The sequence below is a fragment of the Eriocheir sinensis genome, chromosome 49 (genome assembly GCF_024679095.1).
Source record: "Eriocheir sinensis breed Jianghai 21 chromosome 49, ASM2467909v1, whole genome shotgun sequence".
Lineage (NCBI taxonomy): Eukaryota > Metazoa > Arthropoda > Malacostraca > Decapoda > Varunidae > Eriocheir > Eriocheir sinensis.
In genome coordinates this window covers 6747652-6771963 of record NC_066557.1, presented here as the reverse complement: position 1 = coordinate 6771963, position 24312 = coordinate 6747652, and the positions used below count along the sequence as shown (strand labels likewise).

Here is a 24312-nt window from a genome sequence, read left to right as displayed (position 1 = left end):
CACACTGAAACACCCACCCACTGAAACACACCCACACACTGAAACACACACCTACACTGAAACACACACCCACATTGAAACACACCCACACTCTGAAACACTTAGCAACATCTCTCAAACACGCTCTAAAAGCACGCCTCAACCCTTTGGAAGACTTGAGCATTTATGAAACACTAACAAACGCTCGCGCTGAAACACTTTTGTACCATCTCTGAAATATACTCTGGAGAACTGAAGCATTTATGAAACTACAAAAAAAAAAAGAAAACGTACTCTGAAACTCTTTGCAACATCTCTGAATCTTTTTAACGTCTTTGAAACTCTTTGTAACATTTCTGAAACTCTTTGTAACATCTCTGAAACTCCTTGTTACGTCTCTGAAACTCCTTGTAACGTCTCTGAAACTCCTTGTAACGTCTCTGAAACTCTTTATAACATCTCTGAAACTCTTTGTAACATCTCTGAAACTCCTTGTTACGTCTCTGAAACTCTTTATAACATCTCTGAAACTCTTTGCAACATCTCCGAAACACTGAACGAAACACTGCAACACTTAACAAGACTGAAAACACTAGTAACACAAACTCGCGCTGTGTAAACCTCTGATACGTTTCCGAAGCACTGAATGAAACACTGACCCCGTGACCCCGCCCCGATAGTACTCTCCTCTCCTCCTTCCTGACTGTGACACGACCCCCCCCCACCCTCAGTACGTCACCCCCCACTCCCTCCCTAACCCTTTGTCGCCCCCCCCCACCCCCCAGCCCCCGACTCCGTGACTTAGCACCGCCACACACAAGGAACCGTCCGTCACAGTAGTCGATCGATGCTGACCTGATGACACCCTTACTGCGCGGACGGTGTGTGCGGTGACTGGCTGACTTGACTGGCCGGGTGACGGTTGAGTGGTTAACTAATACGGCTGGCTGGATGAGTAGACTGACTGGTTGAATGATGGATAACTGGTTGACACTGAATGGTTACCTGACTGAATGACTGACTGACTGGCAGAGTGGTTGACTGACTGACTTTAACCACCAGCTGTTTCATCACCACCCACGACAGACACTACAGATACAGCCTCTTATTACTGAGTTGCTAGGGATTGACCAAATGGCTGAGTGATTGAATGATTGTCTGGAGGATCAAATAACTGGATCAAGAAGTGGCTTATCTAATGACAGGTTGTTTGACTCGCTGGCTGATTGTGACTAATGCTACCTGACTCGAGGCGGGAATGAATGAATGAAAAAAATGATGAATGAAAACCTGAATGAATGAACAACTTTCTTACCTGACAATATACGCAATGGATTAATGAAAGACTTGCTGACTAAATGACTGACTCGCTGATTGACTGATGACACGCTGACTACTTACTGACTGCCTGAATAACTAGCTGACTGACTGTCTGACTGACTAACTGACCGACTTCCTGACTGACTGGCTAGCTGATTTACTGACCGGCTGACGTTTTGCTGACTTACGAATTTGCTGACTGATTTGGCGACTTACTGATTTGCTGACTTACTGATTTCCTAACTTACTGGCCTGCTGACTACTGGCTGACTGACTGACTGACTGACTGAGTGACCCACTGACTGACAAAGCGAAAACCGTGACGTGGATATAAAAATCGGCGTTTGAGGATATCCGGCGCCTCGTTCCTGCACCAAAGAACGGAAATCTTGCTCGTAATTACACAGAAGAACGATCGTATTGCAGAGATTACTTATTTTTTGCGTATATTTTGAAACTTCCTTCGTAGTAGTGATGTTTAGTAAGCCCCGTGCGTGTGAGTGTGTGTGTGTGTGTGTGTGTTTCTATAGCGACAATCTTACCAGGTTTTATTTTTTTTTATTTGTGTGCGATTACTCGATATGCGTCTGTCTGTCTGTGTACGTGTTTCTAAGGCTGTTATCTTGTGTGTGTGTGTGTGTGTGTGTGTGTGTGTGTGTGTGTGTGTGTGTGTGTGTGTGTTAGGAAGGTTAAAATGGAGGAAGGAAACATAAATAGAAAAGGAAGGAAATGAAGGTGTGTGTGTGTGTGTGTGTGTGTGTGTGTGTGTGTGTGTGTGTGTGTGTGTGTGTGTGTGTGTGTGTGTGTACATAGGAAAGTGTGACGGTTCCAGATGGGCTTAACCACACAAGGAGACTTTCATTGAAGAGAGGAGGAGGAGGAGGAGAGGGAGGGAAAAAGTGCAAGAAGAAATTCGTTAAAAAAAAAGAAGCATGAGAAAAGAATGAGAGAAGGGGGAAGGAAAAAGTTTATTCATTACTACTACCTCCATACTACTACTACTACTACTACTACTACTACTACTACTACTACTACTTTTGTTACTACTACTACTACTATTACCCCTGATACTACTACTACTACTACTACTGCTACTGCTACTACTACTACTAATAATAATAATAATAAAAATAAAAATAATAATAATTTTCTCGTATGTTTGCGTTTAGGTACAATGAAGGTGTGTGTGTGTGTGTGTGTGTGTGTGTGTGTGTGTGTGAGTGGAACAATTTGTAAGCAGGCGTTGAAACCATTGATAATATGCAAATTCTAGCTTTCTCCCATATTCGTAGAGAGAGAGAGAGAGAGAGAGAGAGAGAGAGAGAGAGCAGTGAAAACCTACATTCAGCGCCATCTTGCGGTCGGAAGGAAAACTCTGCCACCCGTGCACTAACCTTTTCCCGTTTTCCATTTTACTCCAATTAACGAAGAAAACCGGAAGCGAATTTGTTTGTTTACATGTCTGCGGATTTTCTCTTTTATGCTGTTATTCGATGTTTACTTTATTTATTTATTTATTTATTATTATTATTATTATTATTATTATTATTATTATTATTATTATTATTATTATTATTATTAACTTTCTTATTAGTCAAAGGAAAAAACTTACTTATACGTATTTTCTTGATTATATATTTAGTCAATTATTTCTTTATTTTATTCAGCTATTACATTTTTTTTCATTTCTATAATATTTTGTATGATTTTATTTTCATTTATTTCGTCTTTGTTTTATCATATATTTGTTTTATCTCGTATGTTTAAATATTTTCATATATATCTTTATCTATATTTACCTTATAAATTTGTCTTAACATTTTATTGCATTTATTCTTTTTCATTATTTTATTTGTTTAGACTTGTGAATAACGTTGAATTCTTGTGGTCTTCATCAGAGAGAGAGAGGTGAAGAAGTGAGTGAGTGAATCCAAACCCGAAACAAAAGTAAAGAAAAATATTGTTTGTCACTAAAAATAATGACATCGCTTGCTTTATCGATTATTTGAGGCGGGATGACACCTGAAGAAGAGGCGTTGTGGCGATGTGTCTGAGGAGGAGTGTCAAAGGAAGAAGAGGAGGAGGAGGAGGAATGAAAAGTATTTGTGTGGGATGAAGAATGAGGAGGAGGAAGAGGAGAAAGGAAGGGAGCTTTATATGGATGGAGGAAGAGGAGTTGGAAGGAAGGAAAACCAGGCCTGGGAAGTGTAAACAAGAAAAAGCTGAGTTGGAGGAGGAGGAGAAGGAGGAGGAGGAGATTAATTGAACCGAGGATGAAGAATCCTCTCATGACGTCAAGAGAAGCCCGTGTACGTCTCTCTCTCTCTCTCTCTCTCTCTCTCTCTCTCTCTCTCTCTCTCTCTCTCTCTCTCTCTTTATTTCTTTATTTTTCTCTTTCTTTCTTTCTTTCTTTCTTTCTTTCTTTCTTTCTTTCTTTCTTTCTTTCTCTCTCTCTCTCTCTCTCTCTCTCTCTCTCTCTCTCTCTCTCTCTCTCTCTCTCTCTCTCTCTCTCTCTCTCTCTCTCTCTCTCTCTCTCTCTCTCTCTCTCTCTCGGCCTTGCCCCACTTCTCTCCGCTGAACAAGCTCGTGGTCATTAAACTTGCTGCTTAGGTGAGAGAGAGAGAGAGAGAGAGAGAGAAGTAATTTCGAAATACCTGGAGGGAAATGAGGTAGATAAGTTTACTATTTTGGTCTCTCTCTCTCTCTCTCTCTCTCTCTCTCTCTCTCTCTCTCTCTCTCTCTCTCTCTCTCTCTCTCTCTCTCTCTCTCTCTCTCTCTCTCGTAATCAGTAAAGTTGAAGTTCACCGTAAACATTGATAGCAACGTTGCAATATCCTAATGGTGGTGGTGGTAGTAGTAGTAGTAGTAGTAGTAGTAGTAGTAGTAAGTGTAGCTACAGCAGTAGTAGTGGGGGTAGTGGTAGTAGTTGTAGTAGAGGTGGTGGTGGTGGTAGTCGTAATAGTGGTGGTAGTAGGTGTAGTAGTAGTGGTAGTAGTAGTAGTAGTAGTGATGGTAATAATAGTAGGAGTGGTAGTAGTGTAAGTGTAGTAAAAGTGGTCGAACGAGTTTCTCTCCTCTCTCTCTCTCTCTCTCTCTCTCTCTCTCTCTCTCTCTCTCTCTCTCTCTCTCTCTCTCTCTCTCTCTCTCTCTCTCTCTCTCTCTCTCTCTCTCTCTCTCATAATCCATTTTTCTTTCCAATTTTCCCCATTTGGTACTTTTTTAATCTCCTTTGAGAGAGAGGGACAGTTCTTCCCTCTTCTCCCCTTTCACATATTGTTCGTTCCCTCCACTGTTTGTTTTCTTTACCTCTCTCTCTCTCTCTCTCTCTCTCTCTCTCTCTCTCTCTCTCTCTCTCTCTCTCTCTCTCTCTCTCTCTCTCAGTTCAACCTACATTTTCGCCGTTCCTTTCCTCCACCTCTTGCTCCTCCCCCTCCTTTCTTCCTTCCCTCCTTCCTTCTTCCTTCCTTCTTCCTTTCTCCTTTTCTTCCTTCCCTTCTTCCTTCTTTCTTTCTTCCTTCCTCCCTTTCTTTGTCCTTTCTTCCTCTTCCTTCCTTTCTCGCATTTTTTTTTCCTTAATTTTCTGTCCTATCCTTCCTCCTCCATCTTCTTCCCTCCTCTTTCCTTCTCCTCCTCCTTTCACTTTCTCCTTTTTTTTTTCTTCGTCCTCTTCCTTCTCCTCCTTCACCTTTTTCTTTTTTTCCCTCCAATCAATCCACCAATTTACCCTCCCTCCCTCCCCCTCTACCGTCCCTGCCCTTCCCTTACCTCCCTTCCCTTCTCCCCTCCCTCCCTCCCTCTTGCCTCTTCAATCCCTTCAAGGCATGTCCCTCCCTCCCTTCCCTCCTTCCCTCCCTCCTTCCTTCCCTCCCTCCACAAACGGGTCTCATGTACACACCAGACACCTCCTCCTCCTCCTCTTCCTCCTCCTCCTCCTCCTCACACCAAACTCGTTCAAAAGCTGGATCTACAAGCTGGAGGAAGAGGAGGAGGAGAAGGAGGAGGAGGAGGAGGGTGATGATGATGATGATGTTGATACTGATGATAAAGAAGAGGAGATTGTAACATTATGACCCCATCCTCCTCCTCCTCCTCCTCTCCTCTTCTATGTAAGCCTGTTGCTTCTCCACCTTCCAACTGAGAGGAGGAGGAGGAGGCGTTAAAAAAAGTAATTGTGGTAGATTAAGATGAGGAGGTAGTAGTAGTAGTAGTAGCAGCAACAATAGTAGTAGTAGTAGTAGTAGTAGTAGCAGCAGCAATAGTAGTAGTAGTAGTAGTAGTAGTAGTAGTAGTAGTAGTGGTGGTGGTGAAAGACTAGAGGAGTTAGGCAGCAATGGTGGTAGTGGAAGTGGAGGTGGGAGGAGGAGGTGGTGGTGGTGGTGGTCGTGTTGGTGGTTGTCCTTGAAGTAACTGAGCAACGTATATGTGGTGGAGGAAAGTGCCAGTTACCTCCACGCTCCTCCTCCTCCTCCTCCAGCCATCGCACCACTAGTAACCTACTACCCGAAAAACTTTCCTCCGTTTCTCCTTCTTTCCTCCCCCTTTCCCTCCACTTTCCTCCTCGTCTCATGATAGGATTGTTAAGGGCACGGCCGCATGAACAACTACGCGGGTGACTCGGGATGGTATTTTCAGACGCCCCCGCCTCTTACATCAACCACTTTCAAAGGCCGATTAGGAGATCAGTTGGATTCTCTTAAGTGTTTTCTTGGGTTGTTGATACAGAGGAAGGGTCATACTAGCACCCAGGGTCATTAAAACTACACTTTCCATCTCCCTTCCTTTTTTCGCGATCTTACACTTTCCTTCAATTCCTCCTCTCTTTCCTCTGCCTAATTCTCCTCTTCTCTGTCTCTTCCTTTCCTCTGACTTTCCCTTCTTCCCTTCCTCCTTTCGCGATCTTACCCTTTCCTTCAACTCCTTACTTTCCTCTGCCTAATTCTCCTCTTCTCTGTCTCTTCCTTTCCTCTGACTTTCCCTTCTTCCCTTCCTCACTTTCTTCTTTTCCTTGTTATGCATCAAATTACGAAAAAAAGCGTGTCAAATATGTTAAGTTGGGCTCGAAATGAAGGGATAATTTGACAGTCTCCTCGCGTTGGAAAAGAATGAACCGCTACGTCAGGAATTCGATGAAGGTCCTGTAATACCTGAGCCAGTCCACCACCGCCGATGACTACTGGACGTTATTGAGTTGTTTTGAAGTAGTGTGTCGGCTTGGAGTCTCTGTACGGCACCTTCTTGCTTCCACCGGTCGACTGGTTCTCACGTAGGATCTCAATGCAGGTGCGCAGGTTCATTAAAGAGTTGTTGATGTTACCTGGTGGGGGATAGGGGGGAGAGGGGTAAGAGGAATAAGTCTATCTACTTATCTATCTACCTATCTATTACCTGGTGGGGGGTAGGGGGGAGAGAAGGGTAAGAGGAATGAGTCTATTTACTTATTTATCTACCTATCTACTCTGACGCCTGCTCCTTAACCCGGTAGCAGCGACGGGCCAAATTTGTGGCTTTACCGTGTAGCAGCGACGGGCCAAATTTGTGCCATGATATCAACCCCCGAAAATAGATGATGCATAGTCTGATCACAAATGCTTCCCTATATATTATGAAATGGTTTGTGTGAGGGGTGATTTTTTTTTCTCATTTTTCTCGCTTAGAGGGACCATTAAGAAACATGATCCCCGCTGCTACCTTAGAATATAGTCAAGCAGTGCAAGGAGTGATTTCTCGAACCGACTCATCCGCCACTTCAGTAACCTTCCTGCAGAGTTAGTTAAAAGCGTACACGGCCGTCTCATTTAGGAACCGCATTGACCGTTAGTTCGTTACGTCAGGAGGGGGGAGGGGGGGGGGGGGCTGGACACGCGAGGTTGAGGGAACACCTTACCGCACGTGCGTACCCATACCCTGATAAAAAAAAAATGACAAAAAGATAAATGTAGACAGTCTCGCTCTTTGAAAACATGCTTACTGTTGCCTGCTCTTCCATGTTTCCTCCTCCTCCTCCTCCTCCTCCTTTCTCGTATCATCCTGTTCATCCTCCTCTACCCTCTAATCCTCTTTGTCTTTCTTCATCTCCTCCTCCTCCTCCTCCTCTTCCTCTTCCTCCTCCCCTTCCCTCCCGCTCCTCTTTTTGTCCTTTTTAGTGAGTTTTGTTATTTTTATTATTGTTTTTATTAATGTTTTTACTGTTATTTGTTTTTATTATTATTATTATTATCATTATCATTGTTTATATTCCGAGGGCTGGTTTTGTCTTATCTGCCCGACATCCGCTCTCTCTCTCTCTCTCTCTCTCTCTCTCTCTCTCTCTCTCTCTCTCTCTCTCTCTCTCAATTATGGCTATTACCTCATCAACCATCCCTACCCTACCCTACTCTCTCTCTCTCTTCTCTCCCTTCCTGTCCCTTCCCGCCTCTCCTTACCTAGCCAACCACTTTTTTGTTAGTACCGTACATTATATAACTGATGTGAGGGTAGCAGTAGTAGTAGTAGTAGTAGTGGTAGTAGGTAGTTGTAGTTGTTTTTGTCGTTCTGAAGCTGGTGGTAGTATGTTTAGTATTAGTCGTAGTGTTAATAATAGAAAGAGTATTAAAAAGTAGTATTGATAGTGGTTGTAGTAGTAGTAGTAGTAGTAGTGGTATCAGTAGTTTTTGTTGTATTAGGTAATAGTTACATTTTCCTTCTTTCTTATTTTTTTCCTTCCGTTTTTTATATTGTTTGTGGCAGCCTTATCATTACTATTGTTACTACTACTACTACTACTACTACTACTACTACTACTACTACTACTACTACTACTACTACTACTACTACTACTACTATTACTACTACTACTACTACTATTGCTACTATTGCTACTATTACTACTATTACTACTATTACTACTACTACTACCACTTTTGTGTCAATTTTCCTCATTCTTTTTTTTTTTTTTTTTTTTGCATAATTATTATTCGTTATTGTTCGTCATAGGTCATTGTTACCATTACGTCGATGAGAGAGAGAGAGAGAGAGAGAGAGAGAGAGAGAGAGAGAGAGAGAGAGAGAGAGAGAGAGAGAGTTTGTTTTGATCTGGATTTGCTTTTGAAAGTTGCGTGTGTGTGTGTGTGTGTGTATGTGTGTGTGTGTGTGAGTGTGTGTGTGTGTGTGTGTGTACGTATCGTTGGCCTGAATTATGTTGAGTTACACAATAGTTCCCTCCCTCCCTCCTTCCCTCCATCCCTCCAATCTTACCTCCTCATTTTCCTTCAATACATTTTTTTTCTTTCCCTCTTTCGTTCTCTTCTTCTTTCCCTTCTCGCTTTCTTTTTCCTTTCTACCATTTATTCTTCCATCTCCCTTCCTTCTTTCGCCTTCTGACCCTTTCCTTCAATTCCTCCTTAATTCCTCTAATTTTTCTCTACTCTGTCCCTTCCTTTCATCTGACTTTCCCTTCTTCCCTTTCTCCCTTTCTCTTCCCTCCCTTTCTTCTCTTCCTCCCTTTCTTCCTCTTCTTCCCTCCTTCCCTCTCTTCCTCCCTTCTTCCCTCCCTCCTTTTCTTCTCCCTCCCTTTCTCTTCCCTCCCTCTTTTCCTCTTCTTCCCTCCTTCCCTTTCTTCCTCCCTTCTTCCCTTTCTCCCTTTAATCTTTTTCTTTCCTATTCCCTGTTTCGTTTGCTCTCCTTCCCTAACTTTTTCCCTACCTCCTTCTCTCCTTATTCCTATCTCCCTAACTCCCCTTTCCCTCCCTCCCTCCATCCACAAGATTTATAAGGGATTACACTCTCTCTCTCTCTCTCTCTCTCTCTCTCTCTCTCTCTCTCTCTCTCTCTCTCTCTCTCTCTCTCTCTCGGGCAGGCTTGAACATGGTAATGAAATACCAAAGTTTACTTCATGTGTGTGTGTGTGGAGACGTTACCTCAGCGTGTATGTTTGTTTGTATATCTGTGTGTGTGTGTGTGTGTGTGTGTGTGTGTGTGTGTGTGTACGGTCTTGAGTGTGTCTGAGTACCTGTGTGTGTACGTGCGTGTACGTGCGTGTGTGCGCATGTACGTTAACCTTGACACCAGCCAGCGGGTTAACCTCATTTTCACTTTCCAGTATACACGGTAAACCCCCCCCCCCCTCTCTCTCTCTCTCTCTCTCTCTCTCTCTCTCTCTCTCTCTCTCTCTCTCTCTCTCTCTCTCTCTCTCTCTCTCTCTCTCTCTCTCTCTCTCTCTCTCTCTCTCTCTCTCTCTCTCTCTCTCTCCAGAGAGAGAGAGAGAGAGAGAGAGAGAGAGAGAGAGAGAGAGAGACTTTAAAACATGACGTCACTCCTTTTTTTTTCCTTTACCGCTCGTCGCCCATGTACACACACACACACACACACACACACACACACACACACACACACACACACACACACACACACACACACACACACACACACACTCGCTATGGCGATATTGGAAGGGACTTTACATGAGAGAGAGAGAGAGAGAGAGAGAGAGAGAGAGAGAGAGAGAGAGAGAGAGAGAGAATGTGGAGTAGTTTGCCTTGGCTTCTCGAGTCAAGCCATCCTCTCTCTCTCTCTCTCTCTCTCTCTCTCTCTCTCTCTCTCTCTCTCTCTCTCTCTCTCTCTCTCTCACACACACACACACACACACACACACACACACACACACACACACACACACACACACACACACACTCACTCACTCACCAAAGAAATTCAATAATACGTGTAAAAATACTGCAAGATTATTATAGACTTCAGAGAGAGAGAGAGAGAGAGAGAGAGAGAGAGAATGTACAGTGAAGGAACGGTTTGTACGGGGTGAAGGTCGAAAGGCGTTTGGCATTACGACAACAAAAAATAATAACAACAAACAAACAAATAAATAAACACAAATAATAATGATGAAACAAAATATAGATAAATAAATGCAAAATAAAATTGACACAATTATAACGAAAGTAAAATTAGACAAATATTAATACACGAGAGAGAGAGAGAGAGAGAGAGAGAGAGAGAGAGAGAGAGAGAGAGAGAGAATGTGACCTTATTCGCTTGCGGTGGTGATGGTGGTGGTTGTTTTGGAGGGAGGGAAGGGAAGGGAAGGTGGAGAGGTGAGTGAGAGGAGTGGAGAGAGAAGGGAGAAGGGGAGGTAAAAGAAGAGATGGAAATAGAAGAGAGGAAGGAGGGGTGGAGAGAAAGGGAGGGAGTGGTGGAGGTTTGGTGGAAAGATGGAGAAGGGAGGAGCTTAGGTGGAGGTGGAGAGATGGGAGGGAATGAGGGAGAGAGAAGGGAGGAGTGGTGGAGGGAGAGAGAGAGGGGAGGGGGGGGAGTGAAGAGAGGAAGGGAAGGGGGAACTTCTTGACCTTGTGTAGAGGCGCCGACCTTAGTGGAGGAAACTTTCTAGACGTGAAGGGAGGAAGAGAAGGGAGAGAGGGAGGGAGGAAGAGAAGGGAGAGAGGAAGAGAAGGGAGGGAGGAAGGGAATGGAAGTGAGCGAAGATAGAAAAGAGAACGGAGGAAAAAACGGAATGGGAGGGAGAAGAGAAGAGAAGGGGAAGTAAAGGGAAGGGAGAGAAGAGAAGGAGGAAAACGAAGGGAATGGGAAGAAGAAAAGGGAGGAAAGGAAGGGAGGGAGGAAGGGGAGGGAAGGAAGTGAAGATAGGGAAGAACGGAGGAAAAAACGGAATGGGAGGGAGAAGGGAAGAAATGGAAGGGGAAGAGAAGGGAAGGGATAGAAGAGAGGGAGGAAAGGAAGGGAGAGAAGAGAAGGGAAGAGAAAGGCTTGCAACTAAGAGAGAGAGAGAGAGAGAGAGAGAGAGAGAGAGAGAGAGAGAGAGAGAGAGAGAACGGCGGGCGACCTTGTCCATACACACACACACACACACACACACACACACACACACGTACATACACATACATACAAACATACACACAGTTACGCGACCTTCCACATAGGCCCCTTATTCTCCCTCCTCCTCCTCCACCTCCTCCTCCTCCTTCACCTCTTCCTCCTCCTCCTCCTCCCTCATGTCTGTGTTTGTCTGTCTGTCTGGACTCCACATTAATAGCTCAATATACCCGTTAGCTCTTTTGCGTGCTTGTGTGTGTGTGTGTGTGTGTGTGTGTGTGTGTGTGTGTGTGTGTGTGTGTGTGTGTGTGTGTGTGTGTTTTCCATTGTCTTTATTTCATTACGCCTCTCTCTCTCTCTCTCTCTCTCTCTCTCTCTCTCTCTCTCTCTCTCTCTCTCTCTCTCTCTCTCTCTCTCTCTCTCTCTCTCTCTCTCATTTTCTTATGCCTTTTTTTATTTTTTATTCCCACGCTTGTCTTCATATTCTCCTCCTTGAAGTATATTGTCTCTGATGTCATTGTCTTTTTATATGATTTAGTGCATATGAGAGAGAGAGAGAGAGAGAGAGAGAGAGAGAGGGCAAAACATGCAACTTTCTTAGAATAATAAAAGTATAATTAAAGCGTGTGTGTGTGTGTGTGTGTGTGTGTGTGTGTGTGTGTGTGTGTCCGTCAGCTGGAGAAGACTTACACAGCTGGGAGACAGGCGGTGAAAGTGTACTGATGGTGTGTGTGTGTGTGTGTGTGTGTGTGTGTTGGGTAGATATAACAGCTGGGATGCTCGTTACTTTGCATGAGTGTGTGGGTGTGGGTGTGGGTGTACCCGCATATCTGTTTTTATCTCTAAATTTCCTTTTGTTTCAGGTGAGAACAACGCAGTCACCCCTTGAAGAGAACACAAAAAGAAAACGGGAAACGTCGCCCCCTCGTCACGGAAAACGGGACACGGATCAGAAAAGGAAGAAGGTTTAATAGGAAGAAAATTTAAGGAAGTATTTAAATTTATTGCCATTATTATTTTTCGTGTGTATTTATAGGAGTAAGAGAGAAGAGGGGGAGAGAGAGAGATACCAGATGTTTATGAGGAGAAAGAGGAGGAGGAGGAGGAGGAAGAAGAAGAAGAGGAGGTTATGGTGGTTGGTTTGGTTAGGTGAGAGAATATATCTTTGCGGCTTTTGGAAGATTGAGAGAAAAGAGGAAAGGGCTTAGTGAGGAAGAGGAAGACGAGGAGGAGAAAGAGGAAGAGTTTATTTTTGGTTATGCTGGGGAGAGCAAAAAGTAGACTGAGGAAGAAGAGGAAGAGAAAGAAGAAAAAGAGAAGGCCCAACAAAAAAAAAATGGAAGAGAAGGAAGAGGAAGAGGCGGAAGACGTATTCGAGTCATATATAGAATACTCGAGAATTTAATGAAGAGGAAAAGAATAAAAATAAAGGAGGAGGGATGAGTCAGAAATAGAAAATGAGGAGGAGGAGGAGGAGGATGAAGACTGATGATTAATGAGGGAAAAGAGGAAGGAGGAAAATGAAAAATTGATGTCATAGCAATAAGAATAGAAGAGGAGGAGGAAAAGGAAGAGATAAATTTGCAAAGGAAAAAACTAAATTACTAAGAGAACCTGAAATAAAGAAGAATGAAGAAAAGAAGACAATGAAGGAAGAAAGGAAAAACACTAGAGGATGTTAGAAGAAAAGGGAAGGCAATAGATCAAGATAGGAAGAAATAAAAGAATAACGGGAAAAACAAAACAAAATGAAGAAAACGAGAAAAAAAGAAGAGGGGAAGAAAAGAAAAGACAATGAGGAAAGAAAGAAAACGAAGAGGATGTTAGAAGAAAGGGAGAAGCCAATAGATCAAGATAGGAAGATATAAAAGAAAAACGAAAAAAAAAGAGTGGGAAGAAAAGAAAAGACAATGAGGAAAGAAAGAGAACCAAGAGGATGTTAGAAGATGAAGATAAGAAATAGAAGAAAAAAATGAAGAATAGAAATTAGTACTGGAACACACTAAACGGAGAAGAGAAATACAATGACTACTACTACTACTACTACCACTACTACTATTACTACTACTACTACTACTACTACTACTACTATTACTACAACAAATGGTAATAATAGAGGAGGAAGAAATCAAATAATGCACATCACAGGAAAATCAGTCTCCCGGAACCTCCCTATCCTTCCCCCCCCCCTCTTGCCCCCCCCCCACCCCCCCGAACACCCAGACAGACTAGCGCGCCATCTGCTGAATGAAAGTGGCACTGTTACTCTCCGCTGCGTTCGCCCACAATTATGTTTGGTTTCTCGACTGTCTATCCAGGTCGTGTGTGTGTGTATGTGTGTTTCTTGTTTGGTCTCACACACACACACACACACGCACACACACACACATATATACACACACACACACACACACACACACACACACATACTTTTCCTCCTCCTCCTCCTCCTCCTCTTTCCTATTCAGTTTACACGAAAAGCAGAAAATAGAGGCAAGAAAAAGGACAAAAAAAAAAAACACCGTCTTCGTCCTCCAATTTCTCCTCTTCCTCTTCCTCCTCAAAAAAAAAAAAAAATAAGGAAAGTAAAAAAAAAAGAAGAGAAAGTCAAAATCAAGAAAGTGAAAAGGTGACGGAGTTCGTTTTGAAATAATGAAAATGCTAGTGTTAATAATGACACAAGTTACTCATCTTCCAAAAACCGTGAGAGATAATACTTCAAAGATGAGACACCTGTGGCGGGTAATGGCGCAGATTTAGGAAAGTGTGTGTGTGTGTGTGTGTGTGTGTGTGTGTGTGTGTGTGTGTGTGTGTGTGTGTGTGTGTGTGTGTGTGTGTGATGGCTTACATACACCTGCATACATGTATTCATGGCTACATACGTACACGCACACAAGTTAACATGATGTGTGTGTGTGTGTGTGTGTGTGTGTGTGTGTGTGTTCAGTTCGATAATTTACAAGAATTTAGAAGTTTTAGTGCCAACCAACCACCATTTCTCTCTCTCTCTCTCTCTCTCTCTCTCTCTCTCTCTCTCTCTCTCTCTGATAATAATGTGATTTTCTCGCCCCAAAACAAGAAATGAACGAGTTATGTACGTGTTCAAAATACTCTGTTCTGATTGGATGAGATCGAGTTGGTAGAATCCTGTGATTGGTGGAGTGGTTGTGGTGTTCGTGGGCACAACAACCCAATCCCCTTGTTCCCGGGTGGCGATTGGTGGAGGAAGTTTGTGTTTAGCCAATCGGGTGTCAGCTAGGACGATCCGGTTAATCGAGTCGTATTTGTGATGCTACTTCGGTTAAAGGGATGCCATTGTTTAAAGAGTCCGGTTAAATTAATGTAAATATTGTGGTAGTCCGGTTAATTGAGGTTGAAATGTTTTGAATCCGGATAAATCTCATGTTTGTCCGGTTAAACGAGCTTCAGCTGTATCCAGGGTCCGGTTAATGGAATGTAAATGTTGGGATAGTCTCTGAAGTGTATAACGGATCCGGTTAAACGAGCTTGAATTGTGCACTTGCTCCGGTTAATTGAGTGTATATAGTGGTAAACCGGTTAAACGAGCTTCAGTTGTGTTCTGGGTCCGGATTATCGAATGTTAGATGACTCTGGACCGGATAATTGAATGGTCTATGTATTGGCACCGGGTAATCTTTGTAAATGTCACTCTGAACCGGTTAACTGAGTGGTCTGTGTCCTGGCACTTGTAATTTTCCAGGTAGCGTTGGTTAATTGCTGGGTTAGTGTTCACCTCATTCACACCTGTGCTCCAATCAGTGTTCACGTACCTGTAATCTTGTACCGGTTAATTCAGGTGTTTCAGATAGTACCGTGTTATCCCTCGTACTGGTTAAGAGGTGACTTGTAGGCTAACTAATAATGTGTTCACTCGTGTGGTTAATCTGGTACTGGTCATGTGGTCAGTGGGTTAATTACTGCACTAAATACCTCTGCCCTTGTGAATGTTACCTGGTTAATAGTTCTACCTGAGTGGTGAATCTTGGACTGGTGATGAGGTCAGTTGGTTAATTACTGCACTAAATACCTTTGTTTTTGTGAATGTTACCTGGTCTTGGGTTAATAGTCCTACCTGAGTGGCTAATAGGGTATCAGATATGTGGCCAGTGGGATTATTAGTACTCCAAACACCTTTAACCCTTACTAATACCTCATCACTTAATTACCGCTGTGGTTAATCTGGTGTTAGTTGAGTGATCAGGATAACTTGTACTCCCAATTCCTACAGCCTTGTACCACTAATTGAACCACCTTGTACTACCCACGTGTTGACAATCTGATACAAGTTCAATAGCCAGGTTAACTAACTACCCACCTGCCATCACGTGCTATTCCCCCACTGGTTAACTATTCCTATGTACCATTAATCTTGTACTGTTAACACTCACTGATGATACTTAGTGCTCTGCTTACCTTTGTGATTAACCAGGTGATTGATGAGGTTAACTTGTTCCCTACCTGTCAGCGGGTACTAGGCGATCACTGGTTAACTGTCGTACTGTTAACCGGGGCACTATTTGGTTGGTCACCTGAGCATTGTTGAGCATGGGTTGTCACATACCTGGTTGTCATGTCACGTGCAGTCACACCTGTAATTAGGACTAGACTACCTGTCCACTAGGCGTCTACCTGTTCCGTCTCACCTGTACCGGTTAATTGATGAACCTTACCTGGGCTCTTTTACCTCTTATCCACTGCTGGGTCTGTACTGGAAGACAAACAACCTTATATAGCCAATACCTGGTTTGCCACTACTTCTACTACAAAATCTCGTCACTTACATCACAACAAAACTACCACTACTCCCTTAACTACTCCACTGACCTTGCTTTTGCTCACGTGTGTGTGTGTGTGTATAATCGCGAGTATCAGGAAGTAGTTAACGGGGAGACACACCTGGGGCCGCCTGGTCAAGCTAACGAGCCGTTCACCTGGCCACCGTGGGGCCCATTAGGAACACGAAAATTCACCTCACCAAGTCACAAAAACACCTGGATTTCCATTTTTGTTTTCCTTGTTTTCACTTTTCTGGTTTTCTTACAAGTTTTCTGTGTACGGATTTGACCCGAACTGTAGGGGCAATATTCCTCCTCCTCCTCCTTTCATCTTCCTGTTCGTCTTCCTCCTGATTTTCCCTTGTATCCTCCTCGTTTCCTCATCCTTTCTTACAGTTCAGTGAAGTTTCCCCCCCACAATTCAATTTTTTTATTCACGCTGCGTTTTCTCATGAATTAAGCATCCCGTTTTCTCTACACGTAAGAGTAGAGGGGACAACGGATGACTGAGCGGTTGGTTCTCTGCCTGAGCGAAGTCCAAGGGCCCCGTGGCTTTGCGGGCGCCCTCCTGACAAAGGTACAAAGTGTTTCAATGAGTGTGATGTAGATTTTTTTCATCTCTCTCGCCCCTTTGACAGTGATGTTGTGTTTGCCAGTTAGTACGCATCCATCAGTTCCTACCAATGCTCATATCTGGAGAAAACTTTACTCTGGAAAATTTAGATGACGTATGAAATAAATGAAAAGAATTGTTCTGGAAAATGAGACCAAGTTTTTTAATGAAACTTTGTCCAAGTAAAGATCGATTGTTCAACTTTATCTCGACAAAGTTTCAATATTATGCTTGGTCTCATTTTCTCGGAAAATTGAGAAAAAAAAACACTCGGATATTGTGCCGAGCTTATGTCTAAATAGAGATTGAGTAATCAATTTAATCTTGACAAAGTTCAGTTTTGTGCCTCGGTTCAGTTTTTGATTTTTTTTCTTCGGAATAAGATTTTTGTTGCCGTGATATGAGTACAAATTGGAGAGGTGCGTACAAACCTGCGGACATAACCTACAGTAAAGATGATGTAAAAAAAAGATAATTGTGTGGTAAAAAAAGAAACTTTATACAATAGGTGTATAAAAACAAGTTCAAAAATGCTACTAGTACTACTACTACTGCTGCTGCTGCTACTATCACTACTACCAACACCTACTACTGTTGCTGTATTTTCTTGTATCTCGATTAGTGTTTAAGCAATGCAGTCTTTTTTTCACACAATATATATATTCCTCCATGGGCGCCATTTTCCTTGATTGAAAGAAAACGGGATACGAGTTGGTTCACCGTTTTCTCTTTACGAAATGGGGAAACTTGGGTAAATTGTGATATTACTTGTAAATAGTATATATATAGGTACACTTTTCTTTGTAAATATAGGTACACTTTTTTTCTTTTGTCCCTGTGTCTCATACTATTTTGAAAACGTGTTAAATAGACCTGTAAAAGTTGTCTCTGGGTAAAGATAGAAAACGTAATGTGGTTTATAGATGGCTGGACATTTGTCTGATTATATTTTGAAGAGTTGTAATAGACATATAAACTTGTCTTTGGGTAGAGGTAAAAGAAAAATAAGGTTATAGATTTAATTTTCTTATATTCTGAAGTGTTTATAGTTCCCCAAATACCTGTCTTTGGGTAGATAAAAAGTGGTTTAGAATTCCTGAACCGCTCTGTATAGTTGTGTGTGTATTGGTCACGGAGCTCAGTCTCCGCTTGAAAGAAAACGGAGTAAGGGATGAAAAACTTGATCAGGTTTAAGTTTTTTTGTGATGATTTTTTCTTCAAATTCAAACGAAGCACAAAGATGAAAAGTGTGTGTGTGTGTGTGTGTGTGTGTGTGTGTGTGTGTGTGTGTGTGTGTGTGTGTGTGTGTGTGTGTGATACGTCTTAGCTATGCAATCCGCGTTCTAATGAAGTTCCCGTCGGTGGTAATGAGTAATGATGATTCATAGGATATGCATTCATTGTCCGCTCCTTGATTTATTTATTCATAACTTTCTTTATTGATCGTTTGCGTCCCTGTGTGTAGGAAAGTCCTTTATTATTATTATTATTATTATTATTATTATTATTATTATTATTATTATTATTATTATTATTACTGTTATTATATCTACTACCACTACCACATACTTCTACAACTACTATTTCTAATATGGTCATCTTTGTTATTTGTAATTTTGTCTAAATGCGATAAATTTATTGCGCTAATGAATATAATAATAATAATAATAATAATAATAATAATAATAATAATAATAATAATAATAATAATAATAACAATAACGCCCCCAAAACCGAGCCAGATATTTCAGATATTTCTAAAAATTACATGAAACTTTTTGAGGGAAAGGTGATTAGAATGTGTGTGTGTGTGTGTGTGTGTGTGTGTGTGTGTGTGTGTGTGTGTGTGTGTACATATGGGTTAGTGTGTGTACGTATTCATGCATACATAGGTGGTAGGTAGTATATTTATTATTTTTTCTGTTCACGGTTGTTTTGGGTTCATTCACTCTTTGCTCAGCTTGAAGAAGAAAAATGGGGATATAAAATAAATAAAAAAAAAGTGTATTAATCGTGTATAAATGAGTCTTACTGAAGGTGTAATGGATTTGATGTTTGCGTTATTTTCACTGTATCCGAAAAAATGGGACCAAAAATTGAGGAAGTGTGTTCGTACGTACAGAATAGGCTGTGTGTGTGTGTGTTTGTGTGTGTGTGTGTGTGTGTGTGTGTGTGTGTGTGTGTGTGTGTGTGTGTCGATGCGTACACAGTCTAGAGGCTCACACGTACACACAGTTCCCACAATGATTCAGAAAGTAGAATATAGCAAACAAATAAGTATAAGACCTCCCATGAACCTCAAAACCTTTCCCCGTTTTCTATCACTTCATGCTGCATCAAAGAAAACGGGACGTGAAAATCAAGCAACTCTCACCCCGTTTTTTATGCGCTGTCTGGAAATTGAAAACGGAGTAGGAAGGAATGAAAAAGGGGGAACTTGACGATGTCTTATTTCTTTCACACTTGTTTCAATTTTTACATTTTTCCGATAGTTTCATTTTCTCGGCCATATCATCATATTTTCTTCCACGGCCTGCTCAGGACAATGAAAGCTAGCGTAAAATAGTAACTTGTACCGCATCATACTCGTGGTAAGGTCGATTAATAGTACTACCATCACCACTACTATGACAGCTGCTGCGGCTGCCACGACTATTCCTTGGAGTACGTTATCATGGGGTCGATTTTGCCACGAGTGAGTTCCGGTCCCCTAAACCAGCCACACACATGATGTCTAGAATAGCGAACATAATGAATGACTATACGAAGCAGACTATTATACAAGTTGAACGTGGTTTGAAGAGAGATGCATCACTTATGTATAATAATAATGATAATAATAATAATAATAATAATAAGAGTAATGATGATTACATATATAACTTGGTTAGCATAATCCATAACTGTGTGTACACCTTTTTTTTTTTTTTTTTTTTGAGGAATGGAAAAAAAAATGGAGATTACAATGCTAATGGTATACAAAGAAATGAATAAAAAAAATATGTATAAAAATAAATAAAACTTGTGTATGTAGAAGATTTCTCATATATATTTTTGCTTGACCACTTTTGAGGGCATGTAGGGTAGAGGCGCAAAGGTAGTGACGACGATGACGACCAGCTGTTTTATTTGTTTGGGGAAGGGTGTGTACGGTCTCTCTCTCTCTCTCTCTCTCTCTCTCTCTCTCTCTCTCCCCTTCTTCTTCTTCTTCTTCTTTTCCTCATCTCTCTCACACACTTGTTTCGATTTCATAATGAACATCTGTGATTGAATACCTATCCTTCTCTCACCTTAATAAACTACTGACTTATCATAAATTGCTTCCTAACTTATTATTTTTCCTGTTCCTCACCTGGTTGATTGAACACACCGGTGATATATTACCTGTCCGTGTATTACTTGATTAAACAATTAACTCGCCTTGATTTCGTGTATCTCTATTTCTTTCTTGCTGTATCTTAATTTTTTCTTTTTCATCTAACTTTTTTTTTTTTTGATGGATTGCTCTTATTTTTTTTTTTCTATTTCGTCTTAACTTTTGGTATTTTTATTTTCTTATCTTTTCATTTGTTTCCTTTCCTTGGCATTCTCCACGATTAACTTACTTACTTCATTTTTTTTTGTTTGTTTCTTTCTTTCTGGGTTCGATCCTTGCCTGTCTCGTTTGTTTATAGTTTGTTTATTTTATTTGTTTCTTTCTTCACCTTCGATCTTTTATTTTGGGTCTTTTCTCTCTATTAACTTTCTTGTCTCTTCTGTACTTTCATTCTCTCTCCATCACGCATTGTTTATTTCACCTCAATCAACACTTTCTTTAATTTATCTTACTTTTCTTACTACTACTACTACTACTACTACTACTACTACTACTACTACTACTACTACTACTACTACTACTACTACTACTACTACTACTACTACTATTACTACTACTATTACTACTACTATTAGGGTGTGTGGCGGAAAGAAAGGTTGTGTTAATAATGACACTTTATTAATCATTGTTATTATGACTTTGTGTTACGCTGATTGTAAGACGATTGATGATGATGATGATGATGACCACAATGATGATTTCGATGATTTGGTTTCGTGTTTGTTTTCATCTCAGTTTAAGGTGATTTCGCTATATACTCAGTCAAACACACACACACACACATACACACACACACACACACACACACACACACACGTTAATCCCTTATACATTTTCTAAGAGCATCGATAAAACCTACACACACACACACACACACACACACACACACACACACACACACACACACACACACAAGGAAAGCAACATAAAAAAACATGATTACGAGAATGGGAAAAATAATTCTCTGTACATAATCATATAGCAATTATTATTATTATTATTATTATTATTATTATTATTATTATTATTATTATTATTATTTTCCGTTGGTTGGCTTGTTTGTTCGTTGGTTTGTACGTCCACGCCTCTGCCCGGACCGCCCCGCCGCCGCCGCATCCTCGCCAGACATTACTATAATTATTATAAAAAAATACAAAGAAATAAATAAAAACAGACAAAATCTTCAAAATAGAAATACCGTGTTTGATTTGTGCCCTTTTATGCTTATTAGTGTTAGTGCCGATATTATTTTATTACTACTACTACTACTACTACTACTACTACTACTACTACTACTACTATTGTATTCTCTTATTTTCGTATTTTCTTTTATCTCTTTGCTGTCTTGCAGTCTTTGGGGTTTTTTATTGATTGTTTTTCCCTTATATATTTATTTTCTCCATTCCTTTGCCATTTTTTTATGTGTCCGAGAGAAAAAACAAGTGATGGAAAAAGGAGGAGTGGAAGAGAAGGAAGAATGGAGTGTGAAATTATGCTCACAGATATTTGAGAGTAGAGAACGCAAGCAGCCGGCCAGTCAGTCAGTCAAGCAGCCGGCCAGTCAGTCAGTCAAGCAGCCGGCCAGTCAGTCAGTCAAGCAGCCGGCCAGTCAGTCAGTCAAGCAGCCGGCCAGTCAGTCAGTCAAGCAGCCGGCCAGTCAGTCAGTCAAGCAGCCGGCCAGTCAGTCAGTCAAGCAGCCGGCCAGTCAGTCAGTCAAGCAGCCGGCCAGTCTGTCAGTCAAGTAGCCGGCCAGTCAGTCAGCCTGGCAGTCAGTAAACCAGCCAGCAAGTCAGTCACTCAACCAACCAACCAGTCAGTCAGCCAGTCATTCAGTCAGCCGGCCAGTCAGTCAGCCAGCCAGTCATGCAGCCGGCCAGTCAGTCAAGCAGTCAGTCAGTCCACCCAGTCAGTCAGTCAGCCTGTTCATGACCACACTTAAGACATTTAATATGTTGAGTCTAGCCAGTAACAAAAAAGGCGTTCATGTAAAGTTCATAAGGAGCGGCGTCTGGCTGAGTGATAGTGTTGGAACTGATCTCGAAGGAGTGGTCTAGGGGGGGGGGGGGAAGAGAGGGGGGGAGCTTGTGATATGAGCGTCAGTATTATTGTTACTAAGAGAGAGATGATGAGTGCGGAGAAGCCATCAACACAAAAGTGGTTATAGAAAGCTCATACAGGAACGTGGTCTGGCTGAGTGATAGTATTGGAAATGGTCGCAAGGGAATGGTCGAGAAAGGGAGAGCTTGTAATATGAGCGTTAGTAAGCGTCGGAAATTAATGTGGCGAGTGTAGTCATTAATTAACACGTATAAGTGGTTCAGAGAAAGCTCATATTGGATCGTTGTCTGGCTGAGTGATAGTGTTGGAAATGGTCGCAAGGGAATGGTCAAGTAAGGAAGAGCTTGTAATATTGGGGTGAGCATTAATGTTCCTATAAGTGATAAAATTAATGTGTTGGAGGTAACCATTAAACCATAAAAGTGGCTCATACTGGTCATATTGGAACGTTGTCTGGCTGAGTGATTGTGTTGGAAATGATCGCAACGGAATGGTCGAGGAAGGGAGAGCTTGTAATATGAGAGTTAGTAAACATATTGGAAATTAATGTGTTGAGTGTATCCATAAAAAGTGGTTCATAGAAGGCTCATATGTAACGGCGTCTGTGTGATAGTGTTGGTGCCGATCTCAAATGAATGGTCGAGGAAGGGAGAGCTTGTAATATGAGCGTTAGCAAACATCGGAAATTAATGTGTTTATTGTAGTCATTAACACGCGAAAGCGGTTCATAAAAAAACTCATATGGAACGGCGCCTGTGTGATAGTATTGGAACTGATCTCAAATGAATGGTCGAGGAAGGGAGAGCTTGTAATATGAGAGTTAGTAAGCGTCGGAAATGTGCTGAGTGTAGTCATTAACACATAAAAGTGGTTCATAGAAGGCTCACATGTAACGGTGTCTGTGTGATAGTAATGGAACTGATCTCAAATGAATGGTCGAGGAAGGGAAAGCTTGTAAGAGGGTGTACATCCTTTCTGTAAAAAGGGAACACAAACTGAACGGCGTAATCAAGATGAAGCTTAACCGGTACCAGACTCAGCTTAAAGATAACCTATTGGCTCTTGTTATTGACACTTTAATTGCTATTTTGTTATGGAGGACGTGAGGTTGGAAGAAAGAAGAAAGAAAGGAGGGATAACATAGTGAGTTTTGAAGATTAAGGAGAAGGGAAGAGAAGAAGACAGAGCGAACGAAAGAAAGAAGAGAAAGATTGGAAGACGAAGGGAAAATCAAGGTAAGGAAAGTAAGTAAGGAAGATTGATGAAAAGGGGGAAGTGGAATGAACTAAAAGAAGGAAGGAAGGAAAGAAAAATAAATATGAAAGAAAAAACATAGAAAAATAAATATGAAAGAAAAACCATAGAAAAATAAATATGAAAGAAAAACCATAGAAAAAAAAGGAAGAATGAAGTAAAATATAGTAATTGAGGGAGAAGAAGAAACGTGAAGGATTGACAAAAGAAACGAAGGAAGAGAAAGGGAAGGAAAGAAGGAAGAAAAACAACTAACTAAATATAAATAAAAGCATAACAGAGAGAGAGGGAGGAAAAAGAGATAAAGTAGAGAAATAAAAATAGAATGGAGCTAAAAAAAAAAAGATGGAGAGATGGATACAATAAATAAAAGCGAGGGAAAAGAAAATGGATAAAAAATAATGCAAAAAGAGTAAAAGAGAGGAAGGAGAAAAGTTAAAAAAGAGGAACAAACGGAGGGATAAAGATAGATGAGAAAGAGAGGAAAAATGGGAGGGAAGAGAAGGAAGAAGAGAAGAATGGAGGTATGAAGGAGAGAAAAAAAAAATATGGAGGAAGAAAGGAGCAATAAGGGAAGCAGGATAAAAAGAAAATAGATAGAGAAGAGGAATATTAAGTAGAGAGGAGAAGGAGGGAAAAAAAGATGGAGGGACGAATGGGAAGAGGGGAGGAAAGGAAAATAATGATAGAGGAGAGAAACTAATAAGAGGGAGGGAAAAAAATAAGTAAATGAAGAGAGAGAGAGAGAGAGAGAGAGAGAGAGAGAGAGAGAGAGAGAGAGAGAGAGAGAGAGAGAGAGAGAGAGAGAGAGAAAAGCAGAGGAGTGGAGAGAAAGAGGAGAGTAAAGGAGAGAGAAAAGAATGAGGAAGGAGAGAAAACGGAGAGGAACGGAGGAAAGGGGAAAAATTAGGAAATAAAGACAGGGAAAAATAAAAAAGGAAAAAAAAAGCATCAAGGGGAGGAGAGGAAGGGGAAGTGATGAAGGAGGAGGAAGGGGAAATGATGAAGGATGGGTGAGAGGGGAGAGGAGGGAGAGGGGAAAGGAGAGAGAGCGAGAGAGAGAGAGAGAGAGAGAGAGAGAGAGAGAGAGAGAG

General features: G+C 41.4%; 1 protein-coding gene across 2 annotated transcripts in view; it reads left to right on the top strand.

The window, feature by feature from the left end:
- LOC126981772 (terminal nucleotidyltransferase 5C-like) overlaps nucleotides 1-20722 on the top strand; it is a 117012-nt gene extending 96290 nt beyond the window's left edge. For both annotated transcript variants that reach the window (XM_050833299.1, XM_050833300.1), the window contains one exon: nucleotides 11985-20722. The gene's annotated coding sequence lies outside the window, so the exon portion shown is untranslated. The remainder of the gene's footprint in view (nucleotides 1-11984) is intronic.
- The last annotated feature ends 3590 nt before the right edge of the window (nucleotides 20723-24312 follow it).